The sequence below is a fragment of the Manacus candei genome, unplaced genomic scaffold (assembly GCF_025592945.1).
Source record: "Manacus candei isolate 608988 ecotype Guabito, Panama unplaced genomic scaffold, ASM2559294v1 h1tg000008l, whole genome shotgun sequence".
Taxonomy (NCBI): domain Eukaryota; kingdom Metazoa; phylum Chordata; class Aves; order Passeriformes; family Pipridae; genus Manacus; species Manacus candei.
In genome coordinates this window covers 30,875,945-30,892,582 of record NW_026138056.1, presented here as the reverse complement: position 1 = coordinate 30,892,582, position 16,638 = coordinate 30,875,945, and the positions used below count along the sequence as shown (strand labels likewise).

The following is a 16,638-nucleotide window of genomic DNA, read 5'->3' as shown; positions in this document are numbered from 1 at the left end:
GAAAAAATACTCTGATCACTCACTGGCCTGTACAGTCTTGCAGACATTCACTCTATGACATTTGTGCTATTGACATCCAAAAAAGAGTATGAAAAATTCTTTATTGCCTGTGGCCTCCTAACAGCTCACTCTGCCTAAAAATCTGTGTCTAATAGGTGAGTAATTAAGTTCTGTTTTCCTAATGGTTATGTGTTCAGGTTATGGCTTGATTGATCGTGGTAGGACAGTCTGTGAGGGGTCATCCAAAAAAATGGCCATAATATCTCATTGGTTAAAATGCCATTAACCAGCAATGCGTTGTACAAATGTCTAAGAATGATATTTAATTTCATCTGTCTTTTGTAGTCACCAAATCATGTAGAATTTATGGAGCAGCACTCATGTCATACTTGATCAATTACCCCAGAACAAGTATGAAAGTATAATGGGTCAGTTTTCATAAAACAACTCAAAATACCACCATTATAAAAAGAAATCTATTATTCGGATGTATTTTCTCATTTTATCAGACTGTGCCACTTAAAAGCTACATCCCAACTTTTCTAGATCAGCCTGAAAATTTACTTCCTTCACTGCAATGATGAGCAGTCTGGGGGAAGCAGTTTTGTGTACAGAGTAACTTGTTCCTGGAAGCTTATACTGTGACACAGGAAAAAATTGTTCACACAGATCCCAAAAGATCTGTTTCTGTATAAAAAAGACCCTGAAATACAGATCAAGTATGATCTCACTGATAAGTACTCGTTCTACTGCTGCATAACCATGCCTGCAGGTCTAGAGGTTTGCCTTGTAACTGCAGCACTTCAGTCAGAAGCTTTTATAGTAAACAGAATATCTCCAATCTCCTTGTCAGAGAGCTCTCAGATGTCATAAAGTCTAAGTGGCTCCCAGGTAGCAGAAATAGATTTCTGCTAACAAAGACAGCTCAATGCCTGTGTGGTTGTTATAAAAGCATAGCAAGAAGCTTTTAAAATCAGAAGAGCTTCAGGTACATGCGATAGCATTCCCCAGTTACCATTTTACCTCCAAAAGGTGTTTGAATGAATTGCTCTGAGTGACACAGTGGAAAGGAATATCTGGGATAATTTATCAGCCCCAAATTGACAGTTTATACCAATATTGAATACTGCTATTTCTGGAGAGTTTTACCTTCTTTGAAAAAAAGATGCTGTGAATGGAGGAGAAAAAAAGATTATTAAAAATTCAGAACCAGGGTTGTGTATGTAATTTTTTACATTTTGGATTGAAGAAAGTCTGTAATTAATTTTTAAAACTTTTATCTACACAGTTGAAACATACAATGAAAGCAAGTTAGCCACACTGAGCAAAGTGGCTTATCATCAATGCTGAAAGTTCTGAGAAAGCCACTGTGCAAGTCAAAGGACTATTCATTTTAACAGCTTACAGTTTGATACTCCAAGGTCATCTGACCTAAAATGAGAAATAGATATAGGTAGTCTTAAAAACAAGCAGGACAATTATGAGATATTGGAAGAAACAGCCTGCAGCTATAAGGCCTTGGACTGTCAGTTCATTAGATTTCAAAGTGTCATAGGCAGCCAGGATCAATACTTGAGTGATAGACCACCATGAAAAACTATTTGGATGTTTCAAAAGTATGCTGGAGTTTCAACAAGCAGTTTAGAGTCTCCAGATTAGATTTTACAACAACATATTCTAAAGCACAACATACCATAATTTAAAACATTTCTCTCACGTTTTACCCTCCTCAGTAAGTGACCATACCACTTTCTTCCATTCTAAAGATAATTAGCATCAATAGCTGTCTTTAGATAACTTGAAAATGGTATTTTATACTTAACCCTCAGGCACTGACAGAATTCAGATCTAATGCCTTAAGAGGACTGAAAGAAATTAATACCATTGATATGGGAAGGTTTAGAGTCCCAGGAGAAGTAACTTTTGGTTCAACTTTCCCAAGAACAATCAGTATTTAAAAAATCACATGAGAAAATAGTCTTAGATAAAAAATAATAATTTAAACAATTTGTTTAGACTTAAGGTCATGTTTTAATTTCCAGAAGCTTGAACTTACTTACAGGGTCTTAATTATTCTAGTAAGCCCATAGGGACAGAAACTATGCTTTTTCCCCCCTTTTTTTTTTAATTTTGGCATCTAAATACATGATGACAAAGATAACAAACAGTAAAGATAACAGACTACTAAGAACTGTCACTCTTAAACAACATCTTATTGTAAAGTAGATGCAACTGCCACATAATGGGGGACAGATTGCTTGAATACAGCAGCTTATGCTCGACTCAGGTTCAGCAAAAATCATAAAGAAGTAAATTTATTGTTTGCCCTTCACCAATTAAAATTGTATGGTTAACTCAATAAATGTAAGGCAAAGAAGTGTATCTCACCATGAATACTTACTTAGGTTATTACACACAAAATTTAAAATGCAAGTTTGGCACACTTTTCCAGGAATGAATAACTTTTAATTTTATAAGGCTTCAACTTGAGATGGCTCTTATCTAGGGTACAGAGGTTTCAATCCCCCGCTAAAATTTCATAAACTGTGATAAAATTCATTCTACAGAATGATAAAGAATGGCCATTACCTTGAAAGGACCTTGCAACATTCCTCCACTGGGCTCCAGAAGTAATTGTGAAATGGAAGTGTCACAACATGCAACAAGATTTGAATTTCCATATAAATGTGACCACTTGCCCTCAGTGGTGATTTCCCTGCCTATATCCAAGCCTGCAGGAAAAGGCGTGTGGTAATCAGGGCTAGCCAGAAAGAAATATACGGGAGAAAGCTACAAAATATGGAACATTTTTCATCCTTACACAGGTATGGTACTTATTCTTCTGTAGCTAGTTTTATCTTGATAATGAATAACATATACTGTTCCTTTTTTGTACAATATTGATCTCTTAAACTTCCATTGCATTACACATATTTGCATAGTCACATCTACCATAAAATTTTCTGTTGATATATCTGCCAGCTAAAAAGTATCAAAGCTGCCACTGGCCTGAACACAAATCATTAATTTCATTGTTCTTCCAAACAACTATAAGGAAGTAAATCAGATGCTTTGAGGTAACTTAGTTAACATGACAATGCTGAGTTTTTTATGAACAACATGATATAGTGTAATACAAGTAGACAGAAAACACAAATTATAAAATACTGATTACTGGCTGATAAAAAATATGTAAATACTCTCTTCATGTTGACAGTCCATAAAACTGCCTGATAGCTAACTGCAAGATGAAACTTAGGTATCAGACATTTGATATATGACAAAGTTTCTTAAATTCTTCTGATCTGAGCTGTATAATGATCCCCCCAAGGTTGCAGGCTTTACACCTGACAGATCATTGTTTTATAGTTTAATACATTTTCTTCCAACAAAGTTGTGCATAAACAAGTGCTTTAGCAATTAAACAAATGTTGCAGGGGCATGTAATGGTACCCATACCTCATTTCTATGAGCTTGGTTATCTATATAATAGAGTTAATTGCTCCCACAGTGAGGGACAGAATGGACTTCTGCCAGACCTATTTAAAGAAGCCTTCTTCTGTGTGTGACCAGCATGAAAAACAAACAAATACGCTGTGCACCTACAGAAACTGTTGGAACTGCTCTGTCCCCTAGAAAGGGTGAAATAACAACAGTGGCACATCTGGCCCCTCACAGCAGGCTGAAAGATTAATTAAGTTTATGAAAGGTAGGGCCCTCTGACTAAAATCTATGGGTTTTGTGACAAATTTATTGGACTTGAGAATCTGTCTTAACCTCATGTAGACATTTTTCCCTTCTGTGAAGCAGAAACTAGCTGCAAACATGAACGACACCAAAAGACAGTATACATGGGTAAGGGAAGCTGAGTCTGGAATTCTGAATAAATCATAGCTCCTTGAACAACAGACATACTGATTTTAGCAGCTTCGTTGAGTAGCTATAGATAGAGTTAGACAAGCTCTTTCTTACAACAGCAGTAAGGAACTGGACTTGGTTAGCTCAAACTCCTTTGATTTTGGTGTTCTAAGCTGTCAAACTCTGCAGAAATTATTTTTAATAATAAACTAAGAAAACAAAAAGAGGAATCTAATAATCTAACATAAATTTCAAGCAAAAAAGGAACTGAGACAAGTGCCAGATCCCTCTGTTCAACAGCATCAGGCAATTGGAATCTTCTGTAGCACTATATGGGGATTTCAGAGGAATTTCATCAGGTTGAAAAGTTTCATCAAGAAAATGAAAGGAGTGTTAGTACTTAAGCAAGGAGGGTAGCTTCCATTACTTGAAACAGAAACACAGTGAGCATTTTACATTGTTCCAGTGAAAAAAAATATTGTTATTGCTAAGATATGAAATCCTGTTAACCATATACTTCAGGAAATTGGGAAAATTAACACTTAAACTCAATTACAGCATATGGGAGTACGAGTTCTTAGATTTAAATGCTTCAGTAACTGAAGACAAAGAAGGCTGTAGAAAAAAAAAGAGAAGTGTCTCAATAAATGAATGAGTAGTGATATCAAACTGCTTGAGTAGAAACCATTAGTGAACAGACAGTTATCAAGGTATCTATCTCTAGCTTAAGTTTATATTAGATGGTACGGAATTGGCAATATAAAACATCAGTGATTTCTTGAGTTTCAGTAAAAAAACAGCAACAGTTTGTGCAATGGCAACCTGTTTCTCAGAAAGCTTGCTCAGAAACTACCAGCTACTAACTATCAGTTAACAATGAAATAGCAGCCACAGGCTCCCAGGCAAATAGAAACTGCTCTGTGGAACATAAATTAAAGGATATAAATAATATGTATTTGTTTATATGTGAATATATGCATTTCTTTACATAAATATATACACATGCATACATTTCAGAGATCATGTTAACATGCTGTTCCTTAATCTGAGCACATAAAAAAAGAGAAATAATTTGAAGGTGATGTTTTCTCTTCTGAGCTTGTACTGTGTGGATAAGCCTGTTGATTCAAATGAGTGTGGTCTGAGTGTCTCACTGAAGGCTGGAGGGCTGCAGTAGTGCAGTAGTATGATGCTTACATAAAACATTTTTTCATTATACCAATCAACTTTTATTACTGAACAAAATCAGTTCAGTTGCAAAAAGCATCTAGTGTGTCAGCAAAATAATTTTCTGTTCAGCCTTTAAGTTTTTCAAAGAAAGGGCAGTCAACTTGTTTCTTGCCAGCAAATCAAAATGAAAACCATTACAATTTTACAGCAGTTTCAAAGACAAAGTGCCATAAAAGATTTTAAACAAAGTCCCTGAAATCTGGGGCTTTTTTGTGTTGTTAAAACAGGCTTATGTAATATGAGAAGTATGAGTTTAGCAAGCAGCAATATTCTAGTGGACTGTAGAATGCTGAGGACTCCAAAGGCATTGGTGTAGCAAGTCTACTCTCAATTTCTAGATACATAAATAGTTTACTCTAAAGATTGTTACTCCATAGTGTGTACTAAAGTATGGTGCAGAGAAGCCCAGTGATGATAGGTGAGGTAGAGTCTCTGGGGAGCCATCCTTTCTTGTACAGTGATACTCACTCACACCCAGAACAGCACAGCAGCCTTAGGACCATGCACAACCAAATTAAAAGATGACCTCTACCAGTAGAATTTATCAGTAGAACTTGGGAATGGTACTGTGTGAGGAAAAAACCACTCCTTAACCAGGAGGATCTTTTAACTGACGTTTCTCGACTGCACAGTCCACTGATGGAAATTTTGCTTTCTGATGATTTTTCCAATTGGTTTTATTTGAGCTTTCCTCTACTGAACGCTAACTGTCAACAGAAAGCTACGGCAACAATGGCTAGTGCAATTCCTCAATGCAGAAAAAAGAAATTTTCAGGCAGAGTGACTCTATGTACAACACAGTCTGTACTGTGTTCAGGTTTTACACTTACAAGATGGAAAAATGAAAAGATATTAAATTTAACTTGCCATGCATAAGGACTTGCTCTTGACCTGACAAAAATTTCCAAGTGACATTAATAGGGTACCCTGTAGTACATAGAAGAGTGCTGTGTGAAACTAAAATGGACAATTTTTCTTTTGTCTAAGAAACATCTATGAAAGCGATGAGTAGGAGTGGGACTCCCAGCTGAACACTTGATAAACATTTAATCAATGACAGTTAAAGGATGTGGAAAACTCTCCATTGCTAGATGTATTGTTTCCTGTAGATTGACCTAGGATGCCTTTTAATCACAGCTTACTCAGCTCTATAGAGGGATAACTGAGGAAGTAATTCTGTGAGCTGTTTATAGGACCATACCAGAAATTCTAGTAGTCCCTTTGACATTCAAGTCCGTGAATTTCTGGAAGAGATCTTAAAATGTGAGTGGCATGCTCATTTTTCTTTTCCATAGAGAAAGGTTGTCCTGGCCATGAAATCCACATAGTTTTGCTGCACCAGGAGCAGGGTTTATAGTCCTCACGGGGAATGTAATGGTAACAAGAATTGAAAGCACTGCATGGGATGAGATATGGCTGAAAAGACAATGCTCAGAAGAATGCAGGTTGACAGAAAGGAGCCAAGAGGAAAAATAGGATTTGATGAGGCTGATATGACACAAGGGAAACATAAGCAGCCAGGAAAGTCTTGTGGGCCAAATGAAATTAATGTCATCAAGCTACTCTAGGTACGTAGCTCTCAGCGTACTCTATGGGGCCAAAAAGATAAAATTTAAATGATGGGGGAATAGGAAAAGCAGCTTTTGTATGAGTAAACTACTTTTAGAACTAAAATTACATGCAGAAAAAATAATAAGAAAAAAGAAAATCTGCCTACTGTTAGGCAGATTCACATGACCCACAATATAAATGAGCAAATTTATGTCTCTAGACCACTGTAGTTTTTCTCTAAGTTTTTCTCTAAGTAAAAGATTCAGTATCACTTGCGTGTTTTTCCAAAGAGCTAGTCTGTGCACAAGCAGGGATTTGAATAATTTACAGTGGAATGTCATTAATCCTGCCATTCCAGGACCTCATCAAAGTACAGATTAATGAGAGGTCTTATAATTTCATTGTGGTACTGCTAGAACAAGCAATCACTCTGCCCCTAAATTATTATACTTCCTTAGTGAGCATGAGCACTTAAATGAAAATAACAACTTTGTATAGCTTTATAGGAAAAGAAGCTATTTAGCAGAGATCACAGTGACTTAAATTTGGGCTACAATCATTTATGCTCTACTGTATGAAAGTTAAGAATAGACAAACAAATAAATCTGACAACAGTGTCCTCAGTGATTTCCTGCCTTTTCAGGATTCTCTGTTCCACAGACTAAATAATTGAAAGTATGACCTGCATTTCTCCAAAGTTAATGGTAACACCTTGGTCTGAATGAATCTAGTTAGCTCTTCTCCTTCCACTCAAGCTCTCTGGCATGGCAGAGATTTCCCAACATCACTGCACCAGCGGGGGTTTGGAGCATAGCACAGAAATAGGTTGTTACCAGCATATTCAGCTGAACTGGGGTTACTGTCAGTTCACAGGTAGTAACTGGCTGCTTCATAACACTGACTCCACCGCTGCATATTAGCAAGGGAAGCATCAGCCAGAGCATGCAGACTGTGCTGCCTGGCAGGAAAAGAATGTAGTTTTAGTAGACTTCATTAATGCTAACAACTCCACCTGTAAAAGCACTGTAAATTCAACTGACTGCACGATTGTGCTGCCTGAATAAATCTCTATAATACTATATATAGCAATATGCAATAAACAAAATGGTCACTGATGGTTAAAATGTTTACTCAGCCAGTGGAAGAACAGAAACTGAAATTCAATGAACTGACAACCTACAGTATGTATAGTTTCTGTGCTGATCCTTTGTATGTACACTAGATGCCCAGACAAAAGAAGATAATCAGCATTTAAAAGAGTTTGCTTTGCTGTGCTGAGATCGACTACTTGAATGCAGACCTATGGTGAAAACAGACACATGGAAACAGCTACTCTTTCGTTCCAACTTTGCCCATGAGGTAACACTAACATGATACCATGCAGTGAAGGAAAATGAGTAAAGGAAACTAAGAACAGACATCATCCTTTGGTGCGAGATCCAGATAATGTTGGCCTGTTCAGCCTGCTGCTAGGACACGCCAGTATTCCTATTTACATGAGCAGAATTACTAAAATTAATTTTGCTAAAATTTCATCTCTTCTAGATGATTGAAGCTAAAGCTCAGCTCAGTGACACCGCTGCAACTTTGAAGCAAAACATTAAGAATTGTATTTGGGGAGATATATAAAATTCTAGAAAAAAAAATGATGATTAATAACATGATGACAGGGTTAACTAAAAAAGGAAACTTTCAAGCTTGTAAAACCAAAAATGTTCTGTTAACTCAGAAGTGGATTAGAGTGTTCAAAGTGCTTCAGGACTTGACACCATGTAAAGGCTGATTTATACTCCAGGCATCATAATGCCTACCTACTTTGGAATGACAAATAGCACCGTGCTGAGATCTCAATGGCAGCCCCAGAGCACTAACGACAAATGTCTTCCATCTTAATAGCTGAACCTCTGCAATTCTCCTCACTTAAAATTCTGAGCATTTAACTCTTCTTGTTGCATCTAAATCCAGATACAAAAACCTTCAAATCAAACTATTTACCTCAAGTGAAATCTACCCTGAATAATTCATAAGCAACAAGGAGGCTGAAAGTGAAGGAGCTGAAGAGTGTTTTAATGAAATCTAGAGTTTAAAATATAGTGGTATAAAAGCTATTATGGATCTTTTCTAACCTTATAAGAAAGATTATTGGTCTCTGTAACAGTGAAAGATCCCAGTGAGCAGAAAAAGAAACACAGTTCAGATGTCTTGTTGTCAGTGACCGATGCTGCTAACAGAATCACACAGATTACTGCAGAGAAAGGGCTGCTATTTGAAGCAATTCCTGATGAAGGAGCTGAAGTGTTCAGATTGATTCTTATTCATTCTGCCCCTGTGAAGGAGTATTGATCCTTAAAATAGCTATAATAAACTGCAATTCAATTAGAATAAAGTGTGGAAGTCAGGAAAATTCACAGAAATGCTGGACTAGTGTTACGATGACACTTAACTAACAAGAATTTTTGACTCTTAAAGACCAGGCAAAAAATCACTTATTATGTCATTTCACCACGAGGATAGAGGTTTTATATTTTCCTGTTTCAGCAAATCCTCTTTATAAGATAGATACTATAAAATGCATGGTTGATTTGTCTGGGATATCAGTGACAAGTCAGCACTGTCATCAAATAGAATTTGCTTTATATGCCAGTTGCTGACTTATTTTGAATTTAGTTCATCTTAATCGCTTATCCACAAATGTGAAGAGGAGAGAGAGAGAGAGAGAGAGAGAGACAGAGGTCATGAACTAAAAAAAACCAGCAATAGCCTTACCTTTCAGAAATTCAGGGAAATTGGTGTCTTCAACCAAAATTCTACAGTGCTGGTAAATAATAACCTCATTCCTCTGTGTTACAGATTACCAACAAAGGTGCACAGGCAGTCTAATTACTTTAAACTAATGGGAGTAAGAAATTCAAATATTGTTGTGCAGGGTCACATATTTGAGATGGTCTTTGCAGCAATTTTCTTTTTTTTCCCCTGTTTTACACAATGGAAAAATAGCATTCTTTTGTAAACTGGACTGCTGAGTAGAAGTACATTTCTATCCCAATAATGAGAGTATAAATCTTACTTTTGGAGAGTAGTTCACCTGTGATAAAAGTCTCTCAAAAACAGGCATTGTCCTAAAAAGCACTAGTGAAGGTGTAGATATATAGTACTATTTACTAAAAAGGCAAACTGGTGAAGAATTTTTGAGTTTTGAAGCACTTATTATCTGAGTCAACTGTAGTAAAGCAAAGTAGTTAACACTTTTGTACACATTTGGAGTATTAATTCATGCAAGCTGTTTGCTGACTAGTGTATTTGGAAGCAGAAGTACATGTGGAAGTCTGCTTTATTGTGGAGAAAGAGGATGGGTTTCTGCATAAGACATCTCAGTCTTGGGACATGTAAATTAAGTTTTCAGATCAAAGATTTTTATAAGGCAAGTCACTTAAATTTTTCAGGTCTTATTTCCCCAGTCATATATATTTCTCAGAATCCTGAAAGAATAAGGAATCTTCCTGTACATCTGTTACCAGGGAATACAGATACATGTGAGAAAAAATTCACCTAGATTTCATAGTAAATAATGCTGCTCAGAGACAAACATTTTAAACATAGAAGGACTATGAAATTATTCAAGATCAGATATAAATAAAAATCATTTGACAAAAATTTCTCTTCTAGCTTCAGGGTGAACTTTTGTAAAAAATCTTACTAGAGCTATCTATGGATTACCATCTTTATTTTTTGTGAACTTTTACTCCCTACTTTTGAGACATTGGGATAGAATTAACATTACATACACAGAATTGAAGCATATCTCTTCTGCCTTTGCTGAGATGGTAGAAATTAGCTGGCAGTGCTAGGAGCAAAGACAAAAAGGAATACTGTTTCTCAGGACTCAAATGTCAAAAAGGTAGTTGAATTCATCTTGGCTGAGGAATAACTACATAATGGAGATGCACTGAAAAAGCATCTGTCCCCACACATTTCAAAATCTCCAAGTCCCATGCCTTTACACACCCATGTAGATAAACCACCTGTTCAAAGACTAAGGTCCCAAAAAACCCCTCATTTATTTACAGCAGAGGCTTCATCCATGTCTTTGTGGGTCAGGAGGAATGAACATCAGTCCCGACACCAAAATGTTTCGCTTAAGAATCTGACCTAAGCTTTGAAGTCTATCAAATGGAGAACTAAATGTAATTCCATGAGTTGGAAATAAGTTGGACAGCTGAGGAAGGACTGCATCTCAAGTTTGGTTATGTTTCTATCCTGAAGGAATCACCATCTTCACACTCCATGATTAACTCATGAGATAAAGGGATTCCTAGCAGTAACCAACCTAATGCAGAAAATGGTCTGAATACCACAAAGAGGACAGGGGATTAATGATGTCAACCCTGGACTTTGTATGGGAGAAAGGGTAGGAAAAAGAAACTCTTACTAACTTCTGGTAATTCTGACTTCTAATTTAACACCCTCAGCTCTTCTCCTCCAACACACGCTATTTTTCTTCTTCAAAATAAAAATGCAGTCACTCAAATTATCCAGCCTATGCTGACAATTTCTGTCTCATATGGAAGGCTGGCAAAGGGATGCATTTGTAAATCTACCTCACATTCTAGTAGGACATGATCACTGACGTACCCTTTATAAGCCAGTTCAGAAAATGCTCTACTTACTGCTCCTTTTCACACCTTCCTGTCCAGTTTGTGACATGGGAAGTCTGTCATATACTGGACTGAACTCTTGCAAAGGGAGACTCCTGCCATGTCTTGCTCTGGGTAGAGAGGCAAGCATAATGCACCAAGTAGCTTTTTTAAGGGCCAAGTTCAGCAAGTTACCTAAAAACTCTGTGTTCAAAACTCTGCTAAACCACATAACAGGTCTCCAAGGAACAACCAGAACAAGCCTAGGTGAACAAAAGCAGAAAAATGGTGCCATCCACTCTCCATTCAAAGCTCTTTTTCCTTGGGGAAACTGCAGCATTAAAAAAAAAAAAAAAAGAAAAAAGATTTTTCCTACCACCATCTGTGTTTGTCTTGTAGTTTTGGTTTTGAAGTAGCTCATGTTGAAGAAAGTTTCAAAATTTTCTTAGCCGTGTATCAAAGTAGGAGACCATGAAAGATAAATAAGCTTTCCTACTGTTGGCTCTCAGAGTTTACTGGTTTTTTATCATATTGATTTTGTTATAGGTAACAGCATTGAAGATTTCTTGGTATCAGCTTGGTAACAGCTCACCTTCACTAGTAATGCCCTAAGTGATGGATTAAATGTATTTCATGGTTTGGCTTTTGCATCTTCAGTCCATGTTATTAAACAAATGAATAAAATGGATGAGAAATAACTTTAGAAAATTTCAATTAAGACACCATCACTGATAGTCTCAGTCTATGTAATATGCACAAAACCCATGCTCTTCCCCAGTTATTGCATACATTTCAGTATAATAAATAACAATTACCCTTTTGTGGATATCTAGTTTATGGGTGTGTTTTGCCTGTAATTAGTGTGAATAAGCCAAGGAGCTAGTTTTACCAACTTTACACCCCTTGTTTATGGAAACTGGTTCTCAAACTGCTCTTCCACATGGTGACACTTCTGCAGCGGCAGCCACACTTTAAGCAAGCTACAGAAGGCATCTGCTGAGTTTCACAGGAATGTGCAAGGAACAGTATGGCAGGATAACACTAGTTTTATGCCAATTCACTGGCACAGACTGTCTTAATGGCTAGAAAAAAATCAAGAAAGCATGTAAAAATCCTATTCCAGGTTCAATAAGGCAAAGCAAATATCACCACCTTGAAAGGATTTGAATACCAAATGAAATTATCTCAGAAACAAAGACCGCTTTCAAGTGGATAACAGTATAATCCATTTATGAAAGTGCTTCTACACAAAGTACTTTCCCCTTCTAAAACATTCCTCCTTCTCCCCCCAGCGCTTCACACGAATGACTCATGTGCTGTAAAACCCTTCAGGGCGGAAATCTTCTATCCATACATGGAGGTAAGTAATTCAAGGCTAGAGATGTTAATTTATTTGCTCTGATTTCCTGCAAATCTGTGAGGATTTAGAATAGAGCAAGGCCTGAACTCCCACTCTCTTGATCTCAGGGCTGCCATCGTGAAACAAATTCCAGTAGTGACAGTGATGTTCTACCTCTGCATTCCAGTTTAACAGCAATTTTACTAAGCTTTATTTCTAGGCTTTCTAAAAATTCTTTCATGTTTTATTGATCCACAGAAAAACATAATGCTTAAATATTACAGTCACTGCATATTTCATGGGTTAGAAGATTTAAACCCATATACATATAAAAAAGTTTAGTCTCATCAGCTGTCATTTCAGACCCATAGCAACTATTTTCAAATTGTGTATTGGGAAAACGGCGATTCACTAGGAAAATACTGATCTTGTAATGCATTAAAGTGAACTGGTAATTCTTCTAATGTAAAGCTGTATGTACATTTTTCCTTCTTAGATTTTATTATTCACTATGGGCTCAAATAAATTATGGATGATTCATGCAAAAACTTAAATTCAGTACCACTGAAAAATTTGAGCTTACAGGTGTTCCCAGTTGTATCATTTTCAGGGTGATCTGCCTCAGTAATGCATTCACCTTGTTCATCTGTATGCATGTAAGTTTTCAATTTGGCAAATAGAAAACTTTTGATATGATAAATTGTGAAATAGAAAACCTTTATAATCATGGAAATAGTGCTTTCTGAAGATGCTGTTTAACATTGCTAATGTCCCAATATTTACCTAATGCATGTTTTTCATAACAGTTTTATAGCTAATTTGTAAAGAAAAATTAGATAATTTTTGTTTTACACATATTGAGAACTAGAATCTAACATATCAAGCTTAAAAGAAAGAGGAGTCCAAGCACTTGGAAAGTCTATATTTCTTTGATTCTGCTGCTTAGTTTTTTAGACCAGAACAAAAAAAAAAGCCATCTTTTTGTCAGTCCATTGATGATAAAATCTCAAAAGTTTTGTTGGTTTTTTTTTATCCCTTGTAATTTTTTTTTTTGTGCCTATTAAGCTTCAGGAGTACCTTAATTTTTAAAGGATACTCGTTATGTTTTGATAGCTTGTTCAATTAACCTTAGTGACACAGAAATTTATAAGTTTTCTTCATGGTTATCATTATTGATCAGGATTGGAAAAAATAGTGTTCAGTGGGAGTGGAGGAGTTAGGATGAAATACTGAACAGACAAGATATACAAAATTTCCCATTCATTTTCCTTCAGAATACATTATGTTTCCCAATCAAAATATGAGTATTGTAATCAAAATTATAGTGTTATGGTTGTGTAAAGAAGACTTATGCATTGATTTCTATTTTTGCCATCTTGTGTTTGCTCACTTATAGCTCTTTCCAGTCTTTGATATCATATTTCAAGTTACAAATTAAACAGGTTGCATCTAGAGCTGGGACTTCTTTCTTCATTCTACAGTTTAAACAGTTTAAATAGTTTTAATATTAAGTGATAATTATTACTTTAATATATATTAAACAAATAAACTCTAAAGTTTAATAGTTCAAATAAAAATAGCTAGCTGAAATAAACAGCCTTTCCCTTTCGTCTACTAAAGATGTACATGTTTTGAAAGACTGTCTTTGCATGCCAAACAGCTTCAGAGCTTGCTTTCTGTTTTCAGACACAGTGAATTTGCAACCCCACATTATCAGATAAGGCCATCCACGTAGTAAGAATCTTATAGTGCCAGTCAGAATTTTTGTCTAGTAAATATCAGCATTTATTAAATTCTAATCCGTGACATTTCATTGGGAAGAGGGAACATTTTCATGGCTATTATATCCCATCAGTTTTCCTAGCCTCAGAATTATTTGAAGAGTGTTTTAGAATGAATTTTTATTTTTACTTCCTATTCCTCTTCTCATAGGTTTTATTTTTGATTGGTTTTTTGAAAATAGCTATCCTCATACTGATTGCCTAAATATATTGCAGACCTTTCTATGCCTCCAGCAAGAACACTGGCAAGTGATGAGGATAGCACACTCTCCACTTTTTGCTGTCCCCTTCAGTGTATTTATAAGGAAGCTTAGAGACAATCAGTGATAAGCCATTGTTTGCAGTCAGATCCTATCTGCTTTTCTGGAGAGGAAAGCTGCAGATGCAAATAACATTTGCACAGCAAGATGTCACTTTCAGGAGAAGGATTATGAGAGAACAGTTGTTGAAAGATGTAAAACAAATGTCAGAGAACATGAGAAGCCTGTGGATGGCTAGCAATTGAAGTTGTGATTTGGGTTATTAGCAGTATCATGGGTAATAATTGAATACTTGTTCACCTGAGCACAGATGCTGACTGATGTGCACACTGAAGGTGAAAGGTATTCTTAAGACCAAAATCCCGGCTACTTTTTGTTTTACTAGTGCTGTAGCCATGAATTTTGTGTTCTTTTAGGCTCATCCCATACTCCTGAAAGGGCACAGCTCAACCCCGTGAGACTTATTTGAAAAAAGAACAAGAAACTTGTCAAATAAGGCATGTTAATATACTACTTGGAGTTCCAAAGATGAAAATGTCAAAGAATTTGTTTCGCTGATTTCTTTTTCTTCAGTATTGACTAAAGAAATTAAAATTTACCTTCAGAAACAGTGTAATACTTCCCATCAAATTCAATAGTATCTCAATTTTATCCAATATTTCTTCATATTTCTTCCAATATTTCATCTCCATTCATACATACTTGGCACTGAAACATGCATCACATCTGAGGTGGCAGGAAAAATTGCATACAAAAAATCATTTATGAGCCTTAGGAAGTTTATAAGACGATATTCCTTCAACTGGAAAACTCAATATCCATAGAAGAACCTTGATTTAAAGTGCAAAATACAGATCTATGTGAATTTCTCACTTATATAACTTAAAAATCCCCTATATCCCTTTGTGACTGCCAGGTCTTACAAACTCAGGTCCAGCAACAAAGACTGCCGATTACAAAGTTCTCTGTGTGGCCCATTCTATGCTCTTTTTGCATCCTGAGATAAATATATAACTATATAACTGTTAGGTCCTCTGAAATTCAGTTGGAACAGCTTTCCAAAAAGTCATGTTTATTGAAAGTACTGTTGTATTTTTTTAAAGCCATCAACTTGCATCTAACATGGAAACTTTTACAATCATGTTTTTATAATGGATCTTAATAGCAGCTTCCAGACAGCAATTAGTCAGTTTATCCCTAAAATCTAAATAATGAAGGAGGTTTAGGCTCAGCGACATCCTTAGTTATTCTAGTTCCTGGTCAATTCCTTAAACCACTCATCACAGCTATTTTAAGTTCTGCTTTCTGCCTTCCACTCCTGTCCTTCTACCGCTGCCTATCGATGAAGCAACTGCTACAGAAATGACAAATGTTAAAATAAATACACATATATATGAATACATATATATATATATATATTTATATCCCTATACACAGGTACCTGTATTTTTCCAGGCTGCTGACTGAACACTCTTCCCTGTGCAGACTTGCCCAAAGTTTTCCTTATTCTGTCTGGGTATATGAGAAGGAAGGGAATGACATGATAAACTGCAGGGGAAATAGACTAGCATTGAGAATTCTGCAATGTAGAGAGACATAACACAGCAAGAAAGGCTAAAAACACGAGAGTAAAACCCTCTACAGCATTTTTGGGTTGCTACTCAAAGCACAAAGCTATACATTCTTTCTCGCAATTCCTTAATATATGAGCCATACTGGTATCCAACCCACAGGATGCTGACCTTCCTCATTTTTGGTCATATAGCTCTCAGTTGCTTCTCAGTCATTTTATTCAGGCTGTACATACAGAAAACCAAAAAAAATTTTTCACTTTACTGTATATCATCTTAGAGGAAAAACCTTGAATTCTTTAGACTGTTGGTATCCTCCTGGAGTTACTTTAACAGTTATATTCCACCAAATCCTTCTCCTTCTTTAAAGAACTAGAGACCAGAACCAGTAAGTGGAGATAACTATATATCACT

General features: G+C 36.1%; 2 protein-coding genes and 1 long non-coding RNA gene across 6 annotated transcripts in view; 1 reads left to right on the top strand and 2 right to left on the bottom strand.

Moving 5' to 3' along the window:
- Window positions 1–16,638, bottom strand: part of LOC127462039 (uncharacterized) — a 542,224-nt gene that overhangs the window by 320,238 nt on the left and 205,348 nt on the right. The gene's annotated exons all lie outside the window — the stretch shown is intronic.
- The window catches only part of RALYL (RALY RNA binding protein like), a 374,398-nt gene that overhangs the window by 247,759 nt on the left and 110,001 nt on the right, over window positions 1–16,638 (bottom strand). The window lies entirely within an intron of this gene.
- On the top strand, window positions 924–8,207 carry LOC127462291 (uncharacterized). The gene is made up of 3 exons (XR_007900400.1): window positions 924–988; window positions 2,568–2,825; window positions 7,862–8,207. It is a non-coding gene; the product is annotated as an uncharacterized LOC127462291 (long non-coding RNA).